The following is a 7,506-nucleotide window of genomic DNA, read 5'->3' on the forward strand; positions in this document are numbered from 1 at the left end:
GGTCTTTTTTCATGCGGTTTTTTGCATAGCACAACTCTAGGGATAGTTTAGCTTTCAATCCATAATAATTAGGCCATCAGGCGACTGGTATTTCTATTTTTCGCCTTCCGAAGTTCGATCAAAAATAAAACTTCGGCCATTTTTGAAAATTTTCCTTTGTCTCCCTTTTGCTACTTTGCAATAAATGGTCCGATTTTGATACTTTTGCCCGAAAAACGTTATTTTCCTCTAATCGGTTGCTTTGTTTCATGCGGTTTTTTGCATAACACAAATCTAGGATAGTTTAGCGTTCAATCCATTTACTAATTAGGCCACCAGGCGAATTGTATTTTCCTATTGTTTTAGGCCTCCGAAAGTTCGATCAAAAACATCGGCCATTTTTGAAAAATTTTCCTTTGGTCCCTCCTTTGCTGCTTTGCCAAAAATGGCCCGATTTTGATACTTTTGCGAAAAACAGTTATTTCTCCTCTAATCGGTCTTTTTTTTTTTTCCATTGCGGTTTTTTGGCATAGCAACCAAATCTAGGATAGTTAGCTTTCAATCCATACTAATTAGGCCATCAGGCGACTTGTTTTTCCTATTTTTTTAGCCCTTCCGAAGTTCGATCAAAACAATCGGCCATTTTGTTGAAAAATTTTTTCCTTTGGTCCCCCTTTGCTACCTTTGCCAAAATGGGCCGATTGTTGATACTGTTTGCGGAAAAAACGTATTGCTCTCTCACTGTCCTAATCGGTCTTTTTTTCATGCGGTTTTTTTGCATAGCACAAATCTAGGGATACGTTTAGCTTTCAATCCATACTAATTAGGCCATCAGGCGACTTGTATTTCCTATTTTTTTAGCCTTCCGAATGTTCGATCACAAAAATCGGGCCATTTTTTGAAAATTTTCCTTTGGTCTGCCCCTTGCTACTTTTGCCAAAAATGGCCGAATTTTTGATACTTATTGGCGAAAAAAACGTGTATTTCTTTCTCCTCTAATCGGTCTTTTTTCATGTCGGTGTTTTTTGCATAGACACAAATTCTAGGATAGTTTAGCTCTTCAATCGCATACTAACTTAGGCCATCAGGCGACTTGTATTTTTTCCTATTTTTTTAGTCCTTCGGAAGTTTCACGATGCAAAAACTCGGCCATTTTGAAAATTTTTCCTTCTGGGTCCCCCCTCCTTTTGCTACTTTGCCAAAAATGGCCGATTTTGATACTTTGACTATATTGGCGAAAAAAACGTTATTTTCTCCTCTAATCGGTCTTTTTTTTTCATGCGGTTTTTTGCATGTAGCACAAATCTAGGATAGTTTAGCTTTCAATCCAATACTAATTAGGCCATCAGGCGACTTGTATTTCCTATTTTTTTTAGCCTGCGGCAAGTTCGATCCAAAAAATCGGGGCCATTGTTTTGAAAATTTTCCTTTGGTCCCCCCTTTGCTACTTTGCCACAAAATGGCCGTTTTTGGAATACTTTTGTGTCGAAAAACGTTTATTTCCTTTCTCCTTCTAATTCGGTTTTCTTTTTTCATGCGGTTTTTTGCATAGCCACAAATGCTAGATAAGTTTAGCTGATTTCAATCCATGACTAATTAGGCCATCAGGCGACTTGTATTTCCTATTTTTTTTAGCACCTTCGGAAGATTCCGACCAAAAAACATCGGCCCATTTTTTGAAAGATTTTCCATTTGGTCCCCCCTTTGCTACTTTGCCAAAAATGGCCGATTTTGATACTTTTGCGCGAAACAATGGTGTTTATGTTCACCTCCTCTAATCGGTTCTTTTTTCATGCCGGTTTTTTTTTGCATAGGCACAAATCTAGGATAGTTTAGCTTTCAATCCATAACTAATTAGGGCCCATCAGGCGACTTGTAATTTCCTATTTTTTTGGAGCCTTTCCGAAGTTCGATCAAAAAAAATCGGCCCTTTTTGAACAATTTCCCTTTGGGTCCCCCCTTTGCTACTTTGCCAAAAATGGCCGATTTTGATACTTTTGCGAAAAACGTTATTTCTCCTCCCCCCTCTAATCGGTCTTTTTTTCATGCGGTTTTCTGCCATAGCACCAAATCTAGGAGTAGTTTAGCGTTTCAATCCCTACTAATTAGGCCATTCAGGCGGACTTGTATTTCCTATTTTTTTAGACCTTCCGAAGTTCGATCAAAAAAAATCGGCCATTTTTGAAAATTTTCCTTTGGTCCCCCTTTGCTACTTTGCCAAAAATGTCCGATTTTGATACTTTTGCGAAACATGGTCTTTCTCCTCTAATCGGTCTTTTATCATGCGGTTTTTTGCATAGCACACATCTAGGATAGTTTAGCTTTCACTCCATACTAATTAGGCCATCAGGCGACTTGTATTTCCTATTTTTTTAGCCTTCCGAAGTTCGATCAAAAAATCGGCCATTTTTGAAAATTTTCCTTTGGTCCCCCCTTTGCTACTTTTTGCCAAAATGGCCGATTTTGATACTTTGCGAAAAACGTTATTTCTCTTCTAATCGGTCTTTTTTCATGCGGTTTTTTGCATAGCACAAATCTAGGATAGTTTAGCTTTCAATCCATACTAATTAGGCCATCAGGCGACTTGTATTTCCTATTTTTTTAGCCTTCCGAAGTTCGATCAAAAAATCGGCCATTTTGTAAATTTACCTATGGTCCCCCTTTGCTACTTTGCCAAAAATGGCCGATTTTTATTCTTTTGCAAAAAAACGTTATTTCTCCTCTAATCGGTCTTTTTTCATGCGGTTTTTTGCATAGCACAAATCTAGGATAGTTTAGCTTTCAATCCATACTAATTAGGCCATCAGGCGACTTGTATTTCCTATTTTTTTAGCCTTCCGAAGTTCGATCAAAAAATCGGCCATTTTTGAAAATTTTCCTTTGGTCCCCCCTTTGCTACTTTGCCAAAAATTGGCCGATTTTGATACTTTTGCGAAAAACGTTATTTCTCCTCTAATCGGTCTTTTTTCATGCGGTTTTTTGCATAGCACAAATCTAGGATAGTTTAGCTTTCAATCCATACTAATTAGGCCATCAGGCGACTTGTATTTCCTATTTTTTAAGCCTTCCGAACTTCGATCAAAAAAACGGCCAATTATGAAAATATTCCTTTGGTCCCCCCTTTGCTACTTTGCCAAAAATGGCCGATTTTTGATACTTTTGCGAAAAACGTTATTTCTCCTCTAATCGGTCTTTTTTCATGCGGTTTTTGCATAGCACAAATCTAGGATAGTTTAGCTTTCAATCCATACTAATTAGGCCATCAGGCGACTTGTATTTCCTATTTTTTAGCCTTCCGAAGTTCGATCAAAAAATCGGCCATTTTTCTAAAATTTTCCTTTGGTCCCCCCTTTGCTACTTTGCCAAAAATGGCCGATTTTGATACTTTTGCGAAAAACGTTATTTCTCCTCTAATCGGTCTTTTTTCATGCGGTTTTTTGCATAGCACAAATCTAGGATAGTTTAGCTTTCGATCCATACTAATTAGGCCATCAGGCGACTTGTATTCCTATTTTTTAGCCTTCCGAAGTTCGATCAAAAATCGGCCCATTTTTGAAAATTTTTCCTTTGGTCCCCCCTTTGCTACTTTGCCAAAAATGGCCGATTTTGATACTTTTGCGAAAAACGTTATTTCTCCTCTAATCGGTCATTTTGAGAGCGGTTTTTTGCAAAGCACACATCTAGGATAGTTTAGCTTTCAATCCATACTAATTAGGCCATCAGGCGACTTGTATTTCCTATTTTTTTAGCCTTCCGAAGTTCGATCAAAAAATCGGCCATTTTTGAAAATTTTCCTTTGGTCCCCCCTTTGCTACTTTGCCAAAAATGGCCGATTTTGATACTTTTGCGAAAAACGTTATTTCTCCTCTAATCGGTCTTTTTTCATGCGGTTTTTTGCATAGCACAAATCTAGGATAGTTTAGCTTTCAATCCATACTAATTAGTGCCATCAGGCGACTTGTATTTCCTATTTTTTAGCCTTCCGAAGTTCGATCAAAAAATCGGCCATTTTTGAAAATTTTCCTTTGGTCCCCCTTTGGCTACTTTGCCAAAAATGGCCGATTTTGATACTTTTGCGAAAAACGTTATTTCTCCTCTAATCGGTCTTTTTTCATGCGGTTTTTTGCATAGCACAAATCTAGGATAGTTTAGCTTTCAATCCATACTAATTAGGCCATCAGGCGACTTGTATTTCCTATTTTTTTAGCCTTCCGAAGTTCGATCAAAAAATCGGCCATTTTTGAAATTTTCCTTTGGTCCCCCCTTTGCTACTTTGCCAAAAATGGCCGATTTTGATACTTTTGCGAAAAACGTTATTTCTCCTCTAATCGGTCTTTTTTCATGCGGTTTTTTGCATAGCACAAATCTAGGATAGTTTAGCTTTCAATCCATACTAATTAGGCCATCAGGCGACTTGTATTTCCTATTTTTTTAGCCTTCCGAAGTTCGATCAAAAAATCGGCCATTTTTGAAAATTTTCCTTTGGTCCCCCATTGCTACATTGCCAAAAATGGCCGATTTTGATACTTTTGCGAAAAACGTTATTTCTCCTCTAATCGGTCTTTTTTCATGCGGTTTTTTGCATAGCACAAATCTAGGATAGTTTAGCTTTCAATCCATACTAATTAGGCCATCAGGCGACTTGTATTTCCTATTTTTTTAGCCTTCCGAAGTTCGATCAAAAAATCGGCCATTTTTGAAAATTTTCCTTTGGTCCCCCCTTTGCTTACTTTGCCAAAATGGCCGATTTTGATACTTTTGCGAAAACGTTATTTCTCCTCTAATCGGTCTTTTTTTCATGCGGTTTTTTGCATAGCACAAATCTAGGATAGTTTAGCTTTCAATCCATACTAATTAGGCCATCAGGCGACTTGTATTTCCTATTTTTTTAGCCTTCCGAAGTTCGATCAAAAAATCGGCCATTTTTGAAAATTTTCCTTTGGTCCCCCCTTTGCTACTTTGCCAAAAATGGCCGATTTTGATACTTTTGCGAAAAAGTTTATTTCTCCTCTAATCGGTCTTTTTTCATGCGGTTTTTTGCATAGCACAAATCTAGGATAGTTTAGCTTTCAATCCATACTAATTAGGCCATCAGGCGACTTGTATTTCCTATTTTTTAGCCTTCCGAAGTTCGATCAAAAAAATCGGCCATTTTTGAAAATTTCCTTTGGTCCCCCTTTGCTACTTTGCCAAAAATGGCCGATTTTGATACTTTTGCGAAAAATGTTATTTCTCCTCTAATCGGTCTTTTTTCATGCGGTTTTTTGCATAGCACAAATCTAGGATAGTTTAGCTTTCAATCCATACTAATTAGGCCATCAGGCGACTTGTATTTCCTATTTTTTTAGCCTTCCGAAGTTCGATCAAAAAATCGGCCATTTTTGAAAATTTTCCTTTGGTCCCCCCTTTGCTACTTTGCCAAAAATGGCCGATTTTGATACTTTTGCGAAAAACGTTATTTCTCCTCTAATCGGTCTTTTTTCATGCGGTTTTTTGCATAGCACAAATCTAGGATAGTTTAGCTTTCAATCCATACTAATTAGGCCATCAGGCGACTTGTATTTCCTATTTTTTAGCCTTCCGAAGTTCGATCAAAAAATCGGCCATTTTTGAAAATTTTCCTTTGGTCCCCCCTTTGCTACTTTGCCAAAAATGGCCGATTTTGATACTTTTGCGAAAAACGTTATTTCTCCTCTAATCGGTCTTTTTTCATGCGGTTTTTTGCATAGCACAAATCTAGGATAGTTTAGCTTTCAATCCATACTAATTAGGCCATCAGGCGACTTGTATTTCCTATTTTTTTAGCCTTCCGAAGTTCGATCAAAAAAGCGGCCATTTTTGAAAATTTTCCTTTGGTCCCCCCTTTGCTACTTTGCCAAAAATGGCCGATTTTGATACTTTTGCGAAAAACGTTATTTCTCCTCTAATCGGTCTTTTTTCATGCGGTTTTTTGCATAGCACAAATCTAGGATAGTTTAGCTTTCAATCCATACTAATTAGGCCATCAGGCGACTTGTATTTCCTATTTTTTAGCCTTCCGAAGTTCGATCAAAAAATCGGCCATTTTTGAAAATTTTCCTTTGGTCCCCCTTTGCTACTTTGCCAAAAATGGCCGATTTTGATACTTTTGCGAAAAACGTTATTTCTCCTCTAATCGGTCTTTTTTCATGCGGTTTTTTGCATAGCACAAATCTAGGATAGTTTAGCTTTCAATCCATACTAATTAGGCCATCAGGCGACTTGTATTTCCTATTTTTTTAGCCTTCCGAAGTTCGATCAAAAAATCGGCCATTTTTGAAAATTTCCAATTTGTTCCCACATTGCTACTTTGCCAAAAATGGCCGATTTTGATACTTTTGCGAAAAACGTTATTTCTCCTCTAATCGGTCTTTTTTCATGCGGTTTTTTGCATAGCACAAATCTAGGATAGTTTAGCTTTCAATCCATACTAATTAGGCCATCAGGCGACTTGTATTTCCTATTTTTTTAGCCTTCCGAAGTTCGATCAAAAAATCGGCCATTTTTGAAAATTTTCCTTTGGTCCCCCCTTTGCTACTTTGCCAAAAATGGCCGATTTTGATACTTTTGCGAAAAACGTTATTTCTCCTCTAATCGGTCTTTTTTCATGCGGTTTTTGCATAGCACAAATCTAGGATAGTTTAGCTTTCAATCCATACTAATTAGGCCATCAGGCGACTTGTATTTCCTATTTTTTTAGCCTTCCGAAGTTCGATCAAAAATCGGCCATTTTTGAAAATTTCCTTTGGTCCCCCTTTGCTACTTTGCCAAAAATGGCCGATTTTGATACTTTTGCGAAAAACGTTATTTCTCCTCTAATCGGTCTTTTTTCATGCGGTTTTTTGCATAGCACAAATCTAGGATAGTTTAGCTTTCAATCCATACTAATTAGGCCATCAGGCGACTTGTATTTCCTATTTTTTTAGCCTTCCGAAGTTCGATCAAAAAATCGGCCATTTTTGAAAATTTTCCTTTGGTCCCCCCTTTGCTACTTTGCCAAAAATGGCCGATTTTGATACTTTTGCGAAAAACGTTATTTCTCCTCTAATCGGTCTTTTTTCATGCGGTTGTTTGCATAGCACAAATCTAGGATAGTTTAGCTTTCAATCCATACTAATTAGGCCATCAGGCGACTTGTATTTCCTATTTTTTTAGCCTTCCGAAGTTCGATCAAAAAATCGGCCATTTTTGAAAATTTTCCTTTGGTCCCCCTTTGCTACTTTGCCAAAAATGGCCGATTTTGATACTTTTGCGAAAAACGTTATTTCTCCTCTAATCGGTCTTTTTTCATGCGGTTTTTTGCATAGCACAAATCTAGGATAGTTTAGCTTTCAATCCATACTAATTAGGCCATCAGGCGACTTGTATTTCCTATTTTTTTAGCCTTCCGAAGTTCGATCAAAAAATCGGCCATTTTTGAAAATTTTCCTTTGGTCCCCCCTTTGCTACTTTGCCAAAAATGGCCGATTTTGATACTTTTGCGAAAAACGTTATTTCTCCTCTAATCGG

This window comes from Montipora foliosa, chromosome 4 (genome assembly GCF_036669935.1).
Source record: "Montipora foliosa isolate CH-2021 chromosome 4, ASM3666993v2, whole genome shotgun sequence".
In the NCBI taxonomy this organism is placed as follows: Eukaryota; Metazoa; Cnidaria; class Anthozoa; order Scleractinia; family Acroporidae; genus Montipora; species Montipora foliosa.